The following is a 21,493-nucleotide window of genomic DNA, read 5'->3' as shown; positions in this document are numbered from 1 at the left end:
ATATACCATATCATATATATTATATACTCACCGAAAACACACTTAGACCAAATATATCATATCATATATACTGTATACTCACTGCAAACACACTTACACCATATATTCCATATCATATATACTGTATACTCACTTCAAACACACTTAGACCATATATATCATATCATATATACTGTATACTCACTGCAAACACACTTAGACCATATATACCATATCATATAGAAATCGAATCTGAATCCAACCAGGCACCAGAGAATTGAAATCAAATCGAATTGTGAAGTCAGGGCTAATTCCCACCCCTAAACAATACCCCTATGTTCCTCAAATAAAAAGATTCTAATTTATGTTTTGGTCAATGTCTTTATGTTAAAGTCTTTCTGAAACATGGTCTGTCAGTTTTAGGCTTGACCATTTTTATTCTCAGCCATTCTTTTCAGTTAGAAGTCATTTTGTGCTTTGAAAGAGATAGATTGGCTTTGTTTTTAAGGACCTATACCCATATGTTCCTCAAATTAAAAGATTATGGAATGCAGGCCTTTTTTTAGTGCTTTTAAAGATTTGTTTCCACCAACTCAGTATTTATAAATGTAAAGCCGCGATATAATATTTCATAACTCGTTCCTATCCGATTGATATTGAATATTGCAAATATTTCATATTTATCAGGCTTGCTGGAAAAGTTTACTTTGGGCTTCTGTCTGCACCAGCATCACTGCTGATGTGTTTTAATCCCACACATCTCACTTAGCAGCTTTGCGATGCACGATGAATATTTCAGGTCCCTCTCTCCCCCTGATCGGGCCCTGAAAGCAGCCCATCCGTACCAGCGGTATGAAAAATGCAGGACCCCTCTTAAAATCATGCGCTGGCCTGCTCCGGCCCGTTATCGCCGCTCCCCCCACATAGGGACGAGGGGGGGGGGTCATCCCGTGCGACCAATCTCACGCCTGCGCAGGGGCATCATGAGAAGGCAGTGCCAGAGCAGCCTGATGGCGAAACAATGTCTCTGTGAGATTCTTCAGACGTAACACGCAGTTAATAATTTACTACCGGCGTCAAAGATTCCGTAGTGCGGGAATCTCAGCCACCTCCACGCGCTCCCAGTAATACCCAGTTTAACTCCTCCACGCGCTCCCAGTAATACCCAGTTTAACTCCTCCACGGTGATCCCAAGCCCTTATCTGATTTCCTTTTAAACATGAACTTTGGGCGAACCTAAAACATAGTGGGGTGTCACGCTGGCTCCGTGGGTGGCGCTCTTGGCTCACGCCTCGGGGTTCAAGTCCCACCTCCCCCCTTGCGTGTGCGGGATTTGCATGTCCCTCCCGTGCGATATGAATTTCCCCCAGGTACTCCTGTTTCAGTGGCTTATGTGTGCATGTATGTGCCCTATAGGAATGTCCTGATCCACTTTTTTGGCACCCCGATCCGACCCATTCAATATTTATATCTGCCAATTCTGAGTCTCGATCTGATCTTTTAATAAATATTTAAATACACGTACACATACAGTAGGCATTGCTGCATTCTTTGTCTGAGTGAGTCTCGCAGTTTCACGCTATTCCTCCGTATGATGCTTCTGCAAGTGCCTAATTAGATTTGTTGCATTAATCGACGCCCTGCTGCTGCCTCCTCTCGATAGGATGACAAACGTTGCAGGTAGCTGTTGGGCTGCTTTGAGTTTCAGATTTAAAGAATTCTCACACGGCTGACATTCCCATAGTTTCTAGTTTTAAGCCATTTGCCTTTGGCTTAATGCCGGAGCCTTACAATCTGCGCAAATGATGTGGATTTGGCAGAGAGGGGAAATGAAATAGATTAGCCTTAGGACTGGGCTGCAGCAGCTGATACCAATCAATAAAAATCTTTGGTAGCTGCTTGGGACATCGCTTGAGCCTTATGATGGACTGGGCTCCCTTCCAAGACGGAGCCCCAGCCTAATGCCCCCTCAGATGGCCTCCATGTCATCATGACCAGGAAAAAAAGCAACTTGAGTTACTCTGTTAACTCTGGCTCACGAATGACACTGCTTGGTGCGGTCAGAGACAGGGACTCTCTGAAAGGCACAGGACTCAACACCACTCAGTTGGCAGGAATACCGTGCACAGAACCCCCGGAAGAGGACGGCAGAAGCTGGTAAAGATGCAAAGTTCCGACACCATGGAGACGGGTCTCCATGACGCCCCTTCAGGTCCCTATAATGGCTTATCACAGCCAAAATAAATAGCGTGGCGTGGCAGACAGCTCACCGGCTCCCTGACCGTCTGGCTGCTGAAATATTAAAGGTAATAAATAGCGTGTTAACTCCGCACAAAGCCTCTTCCATCGCCATCTCATTCTCAGCGCCGCACACGCACACTTCCTCTGCATCTCTCCATTTCAGCTGTCTTTCATTTAACTTGATCATTTAATTTTCTTTGGTCTAATTTCTGCAATAAAACAGGCTGTTGCTCCTGCATTTACCGCTTTTGTCTTCCCTCTAGGTTCCAAGACAGGCGCGCATTTTACATGCCCGGCCTCATACACGACACGCTGGCGCACCGACACACAGCAACAAACACAATCTCCACCCCCCCCCCCCCCCCCCACCCCTCCCACACATCTCAAATTTATCTTTTGCCCGGTAACAGATTAGCTCGTGGCTACGAACAGCTTAATTTGGCAGGCTCACACTTTCCCTCATCCTGGACGGGAGGCAGGCCCCCTCATTTGATTCCTCTGATGAGAACAAATGATCCTGATGCAGACAGAGAGCAATGGGAGGGGGGGTGGGATGGAGAGTGGTTTGGGGGGGGGGGGGGGGGGGGGTTACATGAAAAGAGTTGAGTGAGAAGGTACTGGGCTACTGATATACAGGCCCCCAAAAGAGGCTTCGTAAGATTGTCTAGAGTGGCCCATGACTGAAATGCCGACAAGGCAAACAAGAGGTTCATCCGTGCCCCAGAACCCCCCACCCCACCCCACCCCGAATCTCAGTAGAGGAGTAAAAGGGATCGTTTGACTTGAAAGGACCTGTTATGTATCATGTAATCTGTAGACATGTTTGCATTTTACATGAACGGGCCCAATATTAATCCTTCATTAGCTGGGGCTCAAAACCCCTTCTTCAAATAGAATGATGCAGGCGGCAGGAAAGGCGACTCTTTATTAAATAATGTCCCGTCCCCCAGTACAATGGAGTCAAGCTCCAGGCAAATATTTCCGCCCGAGTGCATGGAAGTTCCACTGCCTTGCATTTGGACACATTTTTTGCCAGCGGGACCCTGTGAGGTTCTCATCCATTTGGAAATTCCCGTTCCTCGATTTAGATGGTGTACCTTTAAAACAGCTGTAAATCGCTTCCTTAGGCTCTGCCGGAAATGGAGAGAGACACCCGCATGTAATCGCTGCACATCGCTCCCTTCTGGCTTTATGAAGGCCACGCAGCATGCCGTGTGTGAGGAGACTGCGGACGCGGGTTCTGGAATATTCTGGAACATTCCGGAGGTCCTCAGCCAACCATCTATGCAACTATCTTGGCAGGCAATAGAAGGGGCTTCACCCCCCCCCGGCTGTCCTCCACCAAGGCTGGTGACCTCTGGAGCTGACAGACAGGCCCTAATGTGTGGGACAGCAAATAGATGGTTGGACAAGATTAAAGCAGATGCAGGCATATAATTAGCCGCCGCACAGATAGCGAGGGTTTCCTAGTACATCTTTGCCACTGGTGATTAACTGGAGACGTCGGGGGAGCGGCAGGGCAGAACTGAGCAACCTGCCTCTTGGGAACAGGCCAGATTATTCACATGGAGATCCAAACATGGCAGAGTAATTAGCCAGATTATACGCGGACGAGGGCTGAAGAACATGAAAGGATGAAGATTATCTCCAAATGCATCCAGAAAGAGAGAATAAGCAAAAGACTGGGTTAACAAAGAGGGAATCGACACAAAGGAGAGAGCATGTCGCTCGTACACTCAAACGAACTTTAGAATTATACCCCTGAACCCACCTCCAGGACACGTCATAAGAGACAGGTCTATGTCTCCCGGTCAGGGTTCGACCCTGCCGTCCACACTAATGGATGGAGGCAACAGCTGGAGGACACTGTCTGCGATTTTGAGCAAGGGCCCAGGAGACAGAGAAACAGGGCCCGGTGACATCTTAAGGAATTTCACAGGGACGGCTAATCGAAAGTGATCAGCGGAAGATTTTAATATTTAAACAGCCAGCAACGCACCAGAAGTTTCTAATTAAATTATAAGTCATGCCTGAAAATCTGAAGTGCGTGTGTTGTGGGAGCGTAAATTATTCAGCTGGCCCATATCTAGTCTTTCTGTTAATCCAAAGACAAAGGCACGCGTGAGCTTCCAGGCGGAGGCCGGAGCCGGAGAGGGAAGTGGCCGATGCCGAGATCCGGACTGGGGATTCACATTCGGACCCAGCGTACGGCTGCGGCGCAACTCCTGCAGTGGAAAAAATAATGAGGTGGGCTGGCTTCAGAAGATCCCCCTCATTTGATCGCACGTAGCTTCCAAAGCCGTGTAACCCCCCCCCCCCCCCCCCCCCCCCAAATAATGTGATCGAGCCCGCTTCACATGAATCCATCATCAACCCGAAAGTTTCACATGTAGGTAGGAGGACAAAGAGGCCCAAGAAACCATTACTTATTTCATTTAATTATATTATTATATTTATCATAAAACCACCTAATTAATGTGCTTCAGAAGGATATATCCATGAAGATGTGTGAAATATTTAGGATGGTAACACTGAGATTAATCATTACATATATATTTTAAAAATACGGAGACCTTTTTTAGACTAGAGAAGTCCGCTCGCAGTCTATTAAAACGACCACACGTTTCTGTCAGAATAATAACAGGTATATGAATCTATTACTGCTCCGGGTTACACTTTCTGTTAATTTATTCATTTTCAGGTACCTCACCTCTTGACCACTTAATTTCCCTCTGGCGATTTTTTGAAGACAAAAACCCTCTTTGATAAAAAACTAATTATAAAGATTCAACTAGAGAAAAAAAAATTTGGCCAGAGTGTCCTCCGTGCTGCTCCGTCCACGGAGCGCAGAGTCCGGGAAGCGTGCCAGGCAGGGCACCGGCCCACCAGCCCACGGGAACGGCACTCAAAGGCTGTCCCAACTCGCCTGGCATGTTCTGATCCTGTCTCAAATAAAATCACGCGCTCCAGCCACTGTGGAGCACTTCTATCCCACCTCTCCAGGGTTGGGGCCCTGCCTGCTCCCCCTTTGTCGTTTTACTCTCCCTACCCTGGATTCTCCCCCCGCAGTTCAAAGACATGCAGTTCACCCTATGAGGGGCTGTGAGGGATCCTATCCAAGGTGTTTTTCTACTCCATCCCCCATAATCCTACTAGTGTTTGGAAGACTGATGGGTATTTCAGGTGTTTATTTGTCAATAGTATTCACAGGTGATCGACCACAAAGGGACTTTCATTCAGGTGTTTGTTTGGTTACGTCTCACCACACTGGGAACATATTGTGCAGGTTTGATAGACAGAAAATAAACTTTCAGTCATGTGTTGATGACAGGATATATATCTTTTTTTAAAAGGGATAACATTAACCTACTTAGCATATGCCTTTTGTTCAAAGCGACATATGTTTTTTTGCGAAAACAGGGACAACTGGAGTCCCTGGAGCAACTTACTCAGGTTAAGGGTCTTACTCAGGGGCCCAGCAATAAAGACGCCAACATTGGGACTGGAACCGACAACCTTCCGATTCCAGGCACAGCGTTCCAACCTGCCGAGGCACACTCCTGATGGCAGGGAAACCACTCGAATGGTTTCCCCATTAGAGCTCTTCTCACTGAAACTCACACAGGAAGCGAATCACGTGAATGTGAGGCACAAACGTAAATGAAACACAGAGAAGCGAGATTGAATTCAACACGGGGTCACCTCACCAGCAGTGGGGCTCCGATCTGGCTGGAAAATAAGACATACAAAAAACAGAGTGGCCCGCCAATGTTTATTTTAGTAGGTTAGTGCTTCCAGAGCTTAGAACAAAGGCACAATGCGCTTCTTTTGTAGTTCATAAAGCCCTTGGCTACGCTTCACTCGACCACCCCAATACTGCTACCATTTCTTAGATGATAATTTAATTGTATTATAAACAAGCAGTGAATGGAAAAGGAGCAGGGGGTCACAAACAAATGCACAAATCTCTGTCTGATATCTCCTAAGTTCTAATTGTTCTGATCATAAAAATACCTTTCAGAAAGCTTCTGTTTCAAGCACACTGATTAAAGAATGCATGATACTGCAGTGACAAGTCTGTATTATTAATTCATCGCAAACAGTGGATTTGGGTGTGTTACTTTGAAAAATGTTCAAAACTGGCGGCCTGTAATAAAAGCACAGAGAGAAATTCGCGCTCATTAACATTTAATCAGAAAATTCTCTTTCATATGAAACACCCAATATAGACTGTCAGAATCAATCAGCTGTCCAGGAAGGCGGAGACGCGGCAGGGCGATGGGGTAGCGGCCCGACTTTTGCGGTTGGCAGTGCCCCCCCTTCTGCCATGTCGCGAGCCCCTTGGACTGGAGGCCCCCCCCTCCTGGAACAAGGCCCCAGTGCCGCACGACTCACCCTCGTCGCCTTCGGCTCGAACCCAGGCTCTCGAGGTCCTGCTGGCAGGGACTCATTACCGTAGCTGCCTGCAGCACTACTCCGTGGCTCTGCCATCACTTCGGGGGGGGGGGAGGGGGCACTTAACCGTAATGAGTGCCAATAAGAAGACACGTCTTTAAAACTCAACGCCTCTTCACTAACAGGAAAGAACACAGTTCTAATTGCCTGAGTTCTTTGGGATAAAAATGGCTATGGTAAAGTGTAATTAAAAAAGAAATGATACGGGCGGTGTTTACTCACATGATGAGCTCAGGGCAGGGCTTCCTGTCTGTCACAGACAGTGGGCTGAATCTTAATTTACGACTGGGAAATCGGATGGGGTCAGACGGGCACGCACATACCGCGTTAAGGTGCCGGAAAAGCAGCGGACGCGTTAAGGTGCCGGATAAGGGCCGGATGCGTTAAGGTGCCGGATAAGCGGCGGATGCGTTAAGGTGCCGGATAAGCGGCGGATGCGTTAAGGTGCCGGATAAGCGGCGGACGCGTTAAGGTGCCGGATAAGCGGCGGACGCGTTAAGGTGCCGGATAAGCGGCGGACGCGTTAAGGTGCCGGATAAGCGGCGGACGCGTTAAGGTGCCGGATAAGCGGCGGACGCGTTAAGGTACCGGATAAGCGGCGGATGCGTTAAGGTGCCGGATAAGCGCCGGATGTGTTAAGGTGCCGGATAAGCGCCAGATGCATTAAAGTGCCGGACTGTGGGCGAGGCAGAGGGCAGTAGGAGGGAGTGGGCGATTCCCTCTGTCCCTGGCACCAGGTCCCGGTTCTACTGTATCAGATCGCCGGGGCTCAGTTGGTGCTGAGATATTTCGCCGGCTGCTGTTGCCTGCCACGGTGCTAACGATGAGGGATTAGCACGTGCTTTGGTCCGGAGTGACAAACATGGCCCATGTATGGCTGACCTTGGCTAGGATGGGGGGTGGAAACAAAGCCACAGCTTTCCAAGGCTGGTAGACCAGAGGTGGACCCCCGCTGGACCCCACGTTACAACCTCGATCATCAGGATGCTTGACGGTAGGAAAGGCGAGATACAGTCTAAGCCCAGAAAACCGTAGACGACCACAACCTCGCTAAGCTCCACACTAAACTCTCCTGTCTCTGCTTATCCCTGTCTATTGTACATCCCAACACCACCGCACCCTAAAGGAAGCGGAACTGGAGAAATGGGATGAATGGGAGGGCATCAAGCTTCAGTATAGCTGTAGGCATGGAAAAGACGTCCTTACAGCTGGTCCTGGGTGCAAAACTGGAGCCATGAAAGGCTGACGCTAGCCGATAGGCCACCAAGAGCCATCCCACGTGGGCAGAACATGTGGGGTGGAGCAGAGAGCTGGCTGACTACTGACTAATCCATAATGACAGGGAAGATCAGGAGCAGGACCAGGCTGATGCAACGCTCACTGGGCACACTCAGAGGGCACTGTCGCCACGGGAACAAGAACCACTCCATTCCCGAAGCATTCACGGCAGCACAATATACAGAGCGCTATATACAAAGTTATCCAACAGGAAACGCGCTAGGCCGTCAAAAATGTGTAGCCCGACGCCACTCGTTAGGCGGAAGGAGAACAGCACAGACCGGGCGTGTGACCCCGCACCAAAGACACGACTGTGATTGGAAGGTACATAGGTGGGTATTTAGTGTGGAACAGACTAAACGTGCCGCAGTACAATGGCTAGTGGGCAAGCCGCACTGCCAGCGCATTTCGTTAGCTTGGTGTTTTTTAATTAGCAGGAGGGTAGAATAATGAATATAACTCCATTAATCAAAAGGTAATATATGTAAAAGCAGTTTTTAGCCTTGGGAGAAATTGAGAAAGGTACCATAAAACTCAAAGCAGGAAAAATAACCTCCACAAAAATGAATATTGCTGTAATACTGCTTTATACATATTTTCTTTTATTCATCACACAGACCTTTTGTTTCACCACTCAAAAAAAAAGAGATTTACTAGAACAGCAATATTAAAAACTGTCTAGATCTTCTATTGCTGAATAGCAGTGCCCTCAAATGCTAAGGGGTCTTGTCTCGATTGGACCGATGCACAGCAAATCGAGAAGGTACTGTGTGCTAGTGACTGAAAGCACTGGACTAAATGAGTCATCCTTCAGTGACTCACGTTCGAGGTGGAGTCGGTTAGAAGCCGCTTTTGTAGGAGCAGGTCCCTTCAGCCTTCTGCAGGTGCACGATGGCAGCAAGGGCTGTTTGACCCAACCGGGCTCTGGTAACAAACAGGAAGCCAGTTGTGCGATTCCTGTTACAGCCAACAGCAGCAAAGAAATGACATCACACCAGTAACTCAAATCAATGACGCTGAAAGAAACCTTTCTGGAAGCTTTGAAAAAATACATGGGTAAACGCTTCACTTGACAGGACACAAATAATATAGTATTACACTATTACTTATATATTCACTAAGCACAAACTTGTTAGTTACATACTGATCACATGTTAATTCATCGTTAATGAATCGTGACACGTTTTATCTCAAGCAATTACTATATTCGTTACTATATGTGCTAATTCTGTAAACTGTTGTGAACTACTGAAGGAACAAGTCATAAATATCACTAGCAAAACGCTGATCTAATGTTTGTTCATCATTAATGAAACGTGATGTATCTCAAGTAGCGACTATATTTGTTCGTGACTCGTTCATAATTTGTACTTCAGTGGTAACCGAGTTATTACGAAGTATTTGTGCCCCATAAAGTAAAGTGTTACCAGTACATCTTATACATCTACTGTAGTCTTTAAAAGAATAACTCTTTAATGATAATTCCTTAAACCCTTGATAATAAACCATTATAATACAGAGGAATGCAAAAGGCTGGTATCCTGAGCATGCCCTGGAACGGGAATGACTATGTAGGTCAAGAGAGGCGGAACCGTGAGGCAGAGCTGAGCGTACGGCCCGAAAAAGGCCGGCGATGACAGCCGAGTGATACTCTCTCTGAGTTGCCACAACAATGCCGGCTACGTACTGCTGATTCCCCAAGTCCGCCTTTTTCCGACGCGCCCGTGCCTCGGCATGAGAAGCGAGGGAACTTGTCGGCGCTGACGGGGGGGAGGGGGGGGGGCGATGCAACGCTGCCTTGAAAAAAAAAACCTTCTGGGATATAAATAAATGCCATGGAGTAGGGGCCGCAAATGCAGCCCAAAATCCAGACCAGCCGATGCAAGGAACAGAACCATTTCCCGGGTTTGAGAGAGATGGTTTTTCTGGAAGCAGGCGCGGACACAAAACCACCAGAATTAGCCAAAATGAAAGAACTAAGACTGGTTAAATGTGTCATAAAGGTGTCAGTTACAGCTGGTGTCTAAAAACATTCAGCAGCAGAAAACATGTTTCGAGTCATTCATCGATGGATTAGGTATTAATAAGGCACACAGGATACAGAATACGCTCCATCCGCACAGCACCCGTAAGCGAGTTACATCACAATATGGCAGATTAAATGACAGAATCAACAGGAAAATCAATGTTGCTTTACCACAGGGACACAAGCAGCTGCTGTTTTTATTTCTTTCTGCTCCTCTGTGGCCATTTGAAATTGAGGGACAGTTTCAGGCATTTCATCAAAATCTGCTGGTATCTCTCTCAGAGGCTTTCGCTTGAAGACCCAGGCACACGTCTAGAGATAGAGCAGCAAGGGAGCGCAGACTGTCTCAGAGAAACTGAGCATCATGCAAACGAGGGATAGTGATACCGCCATCTTCGCACTAACAGGGAAAGTGATTCCGAGATCTCTAAAAAAACAGGATTAGTGATACTGCGATCTTCACACTAACAGGGTAAGTGATACAGAGTTCTCTACAAAAACGGGGTTAGTGATACCATGATCCTCACACTAACGAGGTGAGTGATACCGACATCTCTACAAATACGGGGTTAGTGATACCGTGATCTTCACACTAACGAGGTGAGTGATACCGACATCTCTACAAATACGGGGTTAGTGATACCGTGATCTTCACACTAACGAGGTGAGTGATACCGACATCTCTACAAATACGGGGTTAGTGATACCGTGATCTTCACACTAACGAGGTGAGTGATACCGACATCTCTACAAATACGGGGTTAGTGATACCGTGATCTTCACACTAACGAGGTGAGTGATACCGACATCTCTACAAATACGGGGTTAGTGATACCGTGATCTTCACACTAACGAGGTGAGTTATACCGACATCTCTACAAATACGGGGTTAGTGATACCATGATCCTCACACTAATGAGGTGAGTGATACCGACATCTCTACAAATACGGGATTAGTGATACCGTGATCTTCACACTAACGAGGTGAGTGATACCGACATCTCTACAAATATGGGGTTAGTAATACCGTGATCTTCACACCAACGAGGTGAGTGATACCGACATCTCTACAAATACGGGGTTAGTGATACCGTGATCTTCACACTGACAGAGAAAGTGATACTGAGATCACTGCAAATATGGAGGTAGTGATACCACAATCTTCACAGTAACAGGGTGATACCGACATCTTTACAAATACGGGATTCGCGATACTGCAATCTTCATACTAACAGAGAAAGTGATACTCACATCTCTACAAATACGGAGGTAGTGATACCGCGATCTTCACACTAACAGGGTAAGTGATACCACAATCTTCTCGCAAACAAGGTTTGTGATTCTGAGATCTTTACGCAAACAAGGTTAATGATACCACGATCTTCATGCAAAAGTGGTTAGTGATACAGGGATCTCCAAGCAAAGGGGATTAGTATTACTCTGATCTTCATACAAATGGAGTCAGTGACAACACCATCTACACATATGTGGGGTTAGTGGTATTGTGATCTTCACACAAATGGGATTAGTGATTCTGTGTTCTTCATGCAAAAGAAGTTAGTGATACCGGGATATTCATGCAAACAGGGTTAATCATTCCACGAGCTATACACGGAATAGGCCACAGACAGGGTCAAATTGCGTGATCTGTGGATTTCATAGTAAGGACAATATGAATCACTATTTAAAAGAAACTGTGAGCTACACACCAGTGGTCAGACAGATGAATGGTCACCTGTACAGAGATGTAGTTAAAGACAACTCAGTCAGGGACAGGCGACATTACAGACAGTCAGCAGTTCATACTACAAACGCTGAGTGCTATTCGTAACTTTTAAAATTCTGCCCACCACCTGGATAAAAGAGCACTGTAATGACCAGAGACCAGGCAAAGGCCCAGACCACGCGGCTCAAAAGCACAGACTGCCATGAATCACACACAACACGCGAAAGCAGTCATCTCCCAACTCTCGACACACCCCTGTAATATCACTTCAAAAACAAAATACGCAACAAAGACTGAAAGGTGGAGATACCCCACACCCCTCCTCCCGCCACCTCGTGAGGTGCTTCAGCAGGCATTTTTCAAATGCTATCCGACTCAGCAGGACTCAGGGGAGGGGTACCCGAAGAAGGCCTCTGAGATCGGGGAACGCCACCGTGAACGAGACACCGACTGAGGGGAAAAAAAAAAAGCACAAAGGGAGGGAAACGACGGCTGGCTGGCAGCGCCATTTCAACGTGACATCCTCCCCACACTTAAAAGCAGACAGCGCCCTACATCTCCTTCCCAATTCCATCTTATCAGCTGCATTTAGCACAAAACCAGGGTAATGCTAATGCGTATCAAAGTAGCACTTGTGTCATGTAGCATTAACACCACTCGTATTAAACTGGTTGTTTTTCTGTATGCAGAGTGAAAGACAACTATTAAAATATGGAAGGTGTGTTTTCCGAGTGCCTGCCATCTGTTAATTCCTAAGTAGTGTCCCTCCCCCACACTCATCGAAACGCATTTCATCTGGGTTTCATCAAGCCATCTCCCCCTCTTTGTCCAGGAGGCCGCGTCTGCGCGGACTGCAAAGCGTCCCTACGCAAGTCTGGCTGTCTGTCTCTGTCTTAGGGAGGCTGTGATGATTTTCGGGGTTCGTCCATATGCGACCAATTGTGTGCTGGTCAGAAACCCTGAGGTGTAGATTAGGGAGGGGGCGACCGGGTGGTCAGACAGCCTCCCTTTTGCCTCCTTCCATCCCTCGCTTCATGAAACACCCCAGCCAACTGCTGCCAGCGCAAAAGGCCATGTCGTCTGCCATCCGCCGGTAGAGTAGGGACAGCAGGTCTGCATCTGGGTCACATGCACCCAGCTGGCTACGGGTGTGAAATCTGTGCTTTTAACACAGGGGTGGTGTTTCGAATTTTCTGCGAGGTTTTTTTGGCCCTAAGGAGGCCCGAGCAGATGACCCCCAGCAGAGGTATCGTCTTTCTGCTGAATCGTACTGTAGATAAAAGTAGCCTACAAACACACCCCTGCCAAAGCATCAGGTCTACACTGTATCCGTTGTAATGCTCCTTGCAGTAAAGTTGCATGAAGTATTATTTTAGTATTAATATCCCATCTCTCTCCTTGTTACATTAGTGATGTGTATAGCAGATGCCTACTTTGACATTAAACAAAGTCACAGCTGAAAAGGGGGCCACGACTCACTATTGTATCGCAGCGGACTTGAGCGCAAGTCTGCCAGACCAAATTCTCCACTAGATGGCGCCGTCGTCCTTCAGATTCTGCCTGTCTGGGGCCTGGCTGGTCAGACCAACTCGATTTCAGGACAAGTATGGTAGCCCTTTCTCAGTGAGTGCTCTAGACATTAAGCAGGGCGCTAATGCAAATGTAATTCGCTTTCAGTATAACAAATGCGCGGCCATTAAAACTGAATGTGAAAAAAATATATAAAAGTTTAGAAACATGGACAAGAATAGCAGAAAGTATACTGGGTAGCTCTATTTTATAGTGGCTCTCAGTTCTTTATGGGCTACTTGAAAGGCAGTATAGCCTCATTTTGAGAAGAGGTGTCAATTACATTACTACAATGTTTCATCACACTCTGTGTCGCAATACTAGACCGAATTCCTGAGTTATCTTTACATTGTGCTTTTAGCTGACCATACACTCACAACTAATCAACTGCTCTTCCCGCACAGAGAGATTACGTTTAGAGATGGTCACTGTTCGGAACGTGACCAATCACTCCAGATTCATCCCGAGATTCAGCAGAGAGTTTATACAAGCCCTCCTCCGCTGGCACACCAGGGCGTCTGAGGGCGTTTCACAGCATGCAAAAGCTATGGAGTTTAAGGCTCCAACAGTGGATCAATGAGTGTACACACAACTTTCTGCCTCAGAGGCGTGCGGATCCTTCTGTCTGCCCCACTCCTGGTGCTTCCTCGTTATCGCCGTTAACCAGAGGAGGCACTGCAAGGCATCGGCACTACATATCGTAACACAGCGAGTCACCTGACAAAATCTATCCATCTCGCTACAAAAAAAAAGGTGCATGATGGGATTTTTCACCCTCATCAACAAATGGGGCATCCGAAGGTAGCGGTGAACCCATGGGTCCCAGATTCAAGCAGACCGACACTCCCAACCCGGCGGTACCTCGTCTAATAACTTGCAGGCTACACACATGCTCACATGCTACAGACATGCTACAGCACACCCATTGACATGCTATAAACACGCAATCTCTGAGCTCACGCACAGGTTAGCAGACTGTACGCGTGCTGCCATGCCTCGGACACGCCACGCCGCAGCTCACATGTGTCCGCGTGCTATGAACATGCTGCCTTACATGCGAGCCGCATGAGTTTGGCCAGCAAGACAGGAACCTTGCTGCGTCTCAAAAAGTATCTCCACAGGCTAGAATTTCAGATCGGCCTTTTTTTGGGAGGCCAGCCTGGAGGAAAGCCTTGCTTTCCTCAACACCCACCTTACAGCAGGTCCGCGATGGTGTCTTCCCTTGTGTGAAGGAAGCAAGAAATGATTTTGTGTTATGCAATGAAAAATATGGCCTACAAAAGGCGCTGGTGAGCTAGAAGGTCTGTGTACCTCAAGTCAGTGGAGCTCTTCACGCTGGTGTGGCCACTGCGCTAGGTGTTTCTCTAGAGAACTCAGCCTTTCACACCTTGGCAGGTGAGCTATGGGCTCGTCCTAACCAATGGGCTCAGGGTTTGGAGATGTTCCAGAAGTTCTCTCACTGTATGGGTCAGCGGAGGGGGGGGCATGCTCACAACTTCAGCACAGCCTCTCTGATGATTTGGGGTAGACTCCAGTAGAGCATGATTGGTGATTGGTGACAGGTGATTGTCTGGCCCACAAAACTCATGGGACTTGCCTCGGGGTGAAGGTTGTGGGGACTGGTGGGGGGGGCAGACAATCAATTGCCAAGGGCGTGGCTCGGAGCTACTGACCCCTAAGCACACAGCAGAACTTCACGAGGAGACCCATTCATGCATGACTGGATTCATTCTCAGGGAAGTGGTCAACGAAACGCTTCTCAGCCTGCGGCTGTTTGGACGCGTGACGCGTGACTGCCTGTCCGACTGTTCCACCTACTTCCATTGTAAATATCAAAGCTTTAGTCTCTCTCCTGCTTCCTGCTTGTGTTTATATTCTGTATTCCACCACCTTTCTGGCTGCACACTGAAATAAGGTAAAAGGAAATAAGCTAAAAACAAGCTAGTAGCTAAAAATAAACAAGCAAACGTAAGGGATTTCCTACACCAGTCATCGTGGGAAAATACACCGGCTTTATTGTATATGATGAAATATGTAACGCACGAAGATGTCAGTGCTAGACGGGGCTGTGGTTTAGTATTATAAACTGGTGATATGTCACTTTGGTGCATCACAGTAGGTCAATGGAATAAACTGACTATTTTCTGGGATATTCATCTATCATGCAGAAAAAAACTAGTCATGTAACAGTCTGAGTCTGCAGGTAAGACTACAATAAATGTGGGAGTGTTTTACAATAATTCCAGCTCTCTCAGAGGCATGTGTATGAATCAAAAGAGAATGGGGATTAATTATGTACATGAGCCCTAAGCACGTTTCTGGGTATGGACCTATAGCTCAGCCTGGACATATTGCTTAGTATGGACCTAAAGCTTAGTATGGATCTATAGCTCAGCAGGGACCTACAGCTAAGCATGGATCTATAGATTAGTATGGACCTAAAGGTTAGCATGGACCTATAGCTCAGCCGGGATCTATAGTTTAGCATAGACCTATAGCTCAGCAGGGACCTATAGCTCAGCACGGACCTTTATCTTAGCATGGACCTATAGCTCAGCAGGGATATATAGCTCAGCACGGACCTATAGCTTAGTATGTACCTAAAGCTTAGCACGGACCTATAGCTCAGCATGGATCTATAGCTGAGCATGGGCCTATAGCTCAACATGAACCTATAGTTCAGCATGGACTCGCTTCTTCCTGTTTCAGGCTGCCGTTGTGCCAGAATGCCCCAAAACCGGTATGAACTACACATGGGCTGGGCTGAATTTTCACACGTGGAGGTGTGGCCCGATCTTTGGGCTCCAGACAGAAGAAGAAGAGGAGGAGGGAAAACTGCTGTACGTGTCAAGTGTTGCTATGGGAACCATGGGTAGAAACTCTGTCCTCAGTGAACTGTACTTAGAGAAAAGGTACTTCATCCTTCTTTCATCCCCCTGAACCCATTTCTCGAAGAGAGCTACTTCATTCTGACCCATGAAATTTCATTTTTCTGCGATGAAGACGCAGACCCAGGCGCAAGAAAGAAATGCGCTCTCTGGGCTGGGCGCCAGCCCTCGCATGAAATACTGCGGTCCGGACACGTCGCATCCCACAGCCAGAAGCCCCGCTGATCTTCCAGGCATGGCCACCGCTGTGTTTGAGGCCACTGCAAGCAGAGCGAGTCACATGAAACCACATCAGAGCGCACTGGGCCAGGCACATGGGGGGGGGGGGGTGGCTGGGGGTAGGGGGTGGAGGGGGGCAGGAGGCGGGAGGCAGAGACACACAGCGGCAGCGGCTCGTGGCCCAAACATCGGCCACGCATCTGAAACTCTGGGTGGATCCGTTTTACACATGTACCGAGCTGTCTGTCTGGACTCGGGGGCATCAATTATGAATGGAAATATACAGCCGTGGTGCCAACACAGAAGTTCCTTGCGAAGGGCTTAAACGGAGCGGAAAAAAAAACTCACGCATACACGCGCCGGGCTGACATTCGCGCGGCTTCTTCCCGTGGATGGGAGCGAGTCCTGCCGCGCCAGCGTCTGATTTGCGGCGGTCGGCTCTTTGGGCGCCCCGCACGTCTGTCTGGAGCAAAACCGAGGCGGACGGCTCAACGAAAGGGAAAGGAACCGGCGCTGTAATACGACAGGGCACCCGGCCGGTCCGATAACCACCGAGATGCGAGCAGCAGAAACAAGCCGTGAAGCGCCACAGTTGACTCGGACATCGGGGGCCTAATGGCTCCGAAATTGGGTCGAATGCCCCGCCCCGGACACGTGAAAACCATCTCGGGAAGGGTGCCAGAGTCCCAGTGGTAAACGGCTCCTACTAGGAGCCCTTAAAATGCTAAAAGATCGTCGGATTAGCATAACGGCAGTGAGACCCCCAGCCAATCAAATGCACCGACCACGGAGCTCCTACTGAGACAGATGCTAATGGGAAGCTCTCTAACGCTCCCCAAGAGTTTCCATGCGCACTGCGTACCCTTTGGATGTATTTATAACTCTGTCAGTTGAAATTTAAAACTTCAAACATAGATGTGAAAACATACAAATTGTCTCTAATTAATCTGTCTGGAATGCTAATAAAATTCACATTTTGTACCGCTCCGGAGAAAACAGGCTGAACTCCCACTATGGTTAGGTGCCTTGTGAGTGTTATCGAAATAAATGCGCATTATAGCATTAACGCACACTTGTTCCATGAAAAGAGGGCACATCATTAGACAGCGGACATCTCCTTAAATGATGGATCTGCTCCTCACGGTGCGCGCCTAGGGGTCTCCCAGTGGCCTAAAGCCCAAATATGAAATAACAAGCAGCCCTTGGATAGAATCCGCCATCAGGGGCTTGTCCCAGTGCACCATGCTCGCTCAGACACAGTTACACTGGGAAGTGACAGCACATTTAATTCTGAGGGTTTAAGCCAAAATGTTTGATGAAGAAGAAGAGAAAAAAAAAACGGAAACAGCACAACGACATACCTGCACGATCCAATCCATCAGATCCTATTTTACAGTGCAAATTCAGCTTCGAGACAAGCGTGTAATACCCGCTGTTTCCTTTTAAAAAAAAAAACCCCAGCACACCTGCCCTCTAGAGGACAGCCCAAATCGCGGTTAAGATGTTTAAAACCTGAAACGCCTCTGCTGGTGAATACCGATCGCTGGTTCCAGAAAGTGGACAGCCTGACGGTGAGAAAAGCATGTACCACATAGGGAGGGGGGAGGATGGGCGGGGGGGGGGGCCTACAGCTCCGGTATCTTCAAGGGTAGGGGGGTGACAATATGGGTACCAGGGTTTGGGTAACGTCGCCGCTGTGCGGGACTGACCTACAGACGGCATTACAAATGTGTGTCATCCCTACATCAGCCGCGCGCCCCGTTTTTATAAAAGGGCTCTAAAAGGTCAGATCATTATGGTTGCTAAGCAACCCTGCACAAGCCACTTAAAAATCACCGTGTTATTTCATTTGATGTCGGCACTAAGCTATATCAAGGCGAATTATGCGCAGGAGTGTAAGGTCTCCGTTAAACACCGATGAGAAGATTCCGCCCCGGCCGGCAGGCTGTCCTCCGAACAGGACGGACGCAGCTGTCATGGCGACGTCGACCGCGAGCGGCGCGAGAGCAGCTGAGCTGCACTGCAGGCTGTCCGTGTTCTGGACCGGACAAGCGGATTTGGACATTCTGGTTTTACCATCCACAAGTCTGCCTACGCTCCCCCCCCCTTTAAGATGAGTCTCAGGAGCACTTGATTCCACCTCACCTGTACCCCCCACCCCATTCCCAGGCCCCTCCGATCAGGATGTACCTGGTCTCCCAACATCACAGCCCTCAATCAAGTATGTCCTCCAGTATTTACCCCAACTCTGCTATTTAAGCTATAATCCCTGCAATCCCTGTCTGTTTATGCAATGTTAACGAGCAAGAGATGAGGAACAACTGAAGACGGGCATGCGAACACCAATACCAAAACAAGATATCGACAACTTTGATGAGTAGGCATTAAATAATGATCATTCTGCTCATTTTCATCATGTACTGCGGTTCAAAATACATGAGTGATCGAATTGATTTCGCCGAAGACCTTGATACCCGGACTAACGAGGGTAATTATGTGTGATTCACATCCACTGTCTTCAATCATTGAACAGCTCTTGAACACACTTCCTGTGTTCCCCCTTGGCCTTGGCCGTGTGTGAAGGACCCGCACGTCGCGCACCCTCTCCCTCGCTGAGCTATCCTTGGGGACCTCGACCTGCACGAGGTCACCGCGCGTGGAGAATGCTGAAAGGCAGGGAGAGCGGAGGGATCGTCCGGTGTAGACCATCTTTCAGCCGGTTTTGGCTGCTGTCTGTGATCGGAAGTCGCTGGTTCAAATCCCTTGGTCGGTAGAGTGATTTAACAATTGGGCCCTTGAGCAAGGCCCTTAACTCACTGACTTTGCAGGGATTGGATCACCCTGCTTTCACAATTGTACGTCACTTTGGATAAAACCGCCTGCCCAGGTCTAGTTAGAGATGGATGAATAGAGTGGCTGAGTCTTTACTGAGGGGGAGGCCGATTGGCAAACATATACAAGGCTTAGTGCCTTGTCTTACAGTAGTGCCAAAAAATACACATTTATTTGGGGGGGGGGGGGCAAATAAGATTTTAGGGAGGTTAAAGCCCCCTAAAATAGGCCTAACAATGTTCCTGACACAAGGTAATGTACAATGCAATGCATCCTTGTCTCCTCACGAGCAGTCAACGCCGGACTCACATTCACTGGAACCCTCATTACTCACTATTAATTCACTGGACCTCCTAAGCGGCCCCTCTCTGGTCCCACTATGCACTGCATGCTGGGACCCAGGCCCCTGATACGGGCAGTTCCTTCAAACCCCCTCAGTCACCAGCCTGGCCTCCCCCTGCTGGAACAGCCAGGTGTTTGGCCTAATCTAAAGCAGGCTGCCGGGTTTGATGGATGATCTCGCCATGCTGTGGGCTGCAGGTTCTGTGGAGGAAAAACAGGCCTGATAATAGATTTATCTGCACCTTCCGGCCTGTAATGGATGGGCCGGACCAACACGGCTGAAACTTTGTCACAAAGCAGACCACAACTAAGAAAAGAGGGGGAGGGATATGAAAAGGCTATTGGAATGACTTGTGGCCGCTGATTAATCAAGGTCTCATAGTCTTTGAGAATGACTTCAAGCTGTAATCAGCTAGTGGGTCTTCACTGGACTGGTAGGGAAACCAGGTTAACTGGAACAAAAATTAATGGACATTTTAAGCAAAGCTGTTTACGCCTCATTACTGAGTGACGTTTACTACGGTTTAGGTCCAATACCTTGCTCAAAAGTGTGAAGGTACAACTGCAGCTCCCTGATACTGGACATGCATGGCTCATGTGGCAGGAAATTTTTAAGGTGGGGAGCATAAGAGGGGCCATTATTCACACAGAATGGGGGCCAACGTAATCATTAGCCAAATTATATGTCTTGAATCGGTGGGAGTGACAGGGGAAAGGGCACATTTGGCCCAATCAGCTTTCAGCGGATGCCAGTGCCCCTATGGCCCCACCCCTAAATACATTCCAGCCATGCAGCAACTACGCATTATGGGAGAAACATTGTCTTACAGAGCACAAAACCAAGGACTGGACTTAATGCCATTAAAGCGATCTTATGGTTTCTGGCAGCTGGTTGTAGGGCCTTCCCAGGTGTCCCAAGGTTGAGGGGTGGAGACGCCCCGTACCTGTTTTGGGTCGCATATCACATGGGTGGCGTTGATGGGGGGACAGCCGCCAAACATCCATGCTTCACAGAGATGCAGCAGAATCGCTCTGACTCCTCGCTGCCACCCCCCCCCCACACTATGTCATCTGTGACATTGACCTCGGCTGCTGACCTCTTTTAGCCACTGCGTCTCTGAGCTAGCAAAAAGCAGTCTGCTTGTGTGTGTGGGGGGGGGGGGGGGGGAGTCTGGGTAGCTCCTGTGAAGGTCCCACCCTGTAAAAATCCCCTCGATCTCTAATCCTCTCTAATAACATAAACAACCCTCCCCGCGGCCGGGCCTGCAGTGACCACGTGCGTCACTGCGCAGCTAAACCGGGGGCGGGGGTCCGGCAGTGACCACGTGTCACTGCTGCGCAGCTAAACCGGGGGCGGGGGTCCGGCAGTGACCACGTGTGTTCACTGCGCAGCTAAAACCGGGGCGGGGGGTCCGGCAGTGACCACGTGTGTCGGCAGTGATTTAACAAACAGGCTCTCAATCAATCGGCGGTCTAGAGCACACGACACATGTCAGTCAGAAGCCATTACGCTCCAGGGTGGGGGGGGAGCTCTTTAAATTCCACTCGAGCACGCTGACCCCACTGCAGGCAGCCAGCGATATGTGGGGGGGGGGGGGACACCTCATAATGAGCCTGCAGATACAATGGGCACGTGGCTGGCCTGTATATGGGGGGGGGGCTGGAACGCCCCACAGGGTGATTAACACCCTCCCTCCTCCCCATCACTCTACTCCAGCCACTTCTGTGTTGAAAAGCTCCTGTGTGTGGTGCCGCCTTCCCGTCACCGATGGAGACCCAGACCCCCCAGAGGGCCCCGTGCACGCAGGCGCACACACACACACACACACACACACACACTCCACACACACACACCACACACACACACACACACACACACACACACACCACCCACACAAAAACACACACACAAGTTGGTCTTCATAACCATCCATTCAT

At 48.6% G+C, this 21,493-nt stretch overlaps 1 long non-coding RNA gene across 1 annotated transcript; it reads left to right on the top strand.

Annotated features, from left to right (window-relative positions):
- The first annotated feature begins 10,029 nt into the window (after window positions 1–10,029).
- LOC125728106 (uncharacterized) lies at window positions 10,030–11,578 on the top strand. Its single transcript, XR_007388923.1, has 3 exons — window positions 10,030–10,835; window positions 10,900–10,963; window positions 11,028–11,578. It is a non-coding gene; the product is annotated as an uncharacterized LOC125728106 (long non-coding RNA).
- The last annotated feature ends 9,915 nt before the right edge of the window (window positions 11,579–21,493 follow it).

Source organism: Brienomyrus brachyistius, unplaced genomic scaffold (assembly GCF_023856365.1).
Source record: "Brienomyrus brachyistius isolate T26 unplaced genomic scaffold, BBRACH_0.4 scaffold157, whole genome shotgun sequence".
In the NCBI taxonomy this organism is placed as follows: Eukaryota; Metazoa; Chordata; class Actinopteri; order Osteoglossiformes; family Mormyridae; genus Brienomyrus; species Brienomyrus brachyistius.
This window is presented reverse-complemented; position numbering and strand designations above follow the sequence as displayed.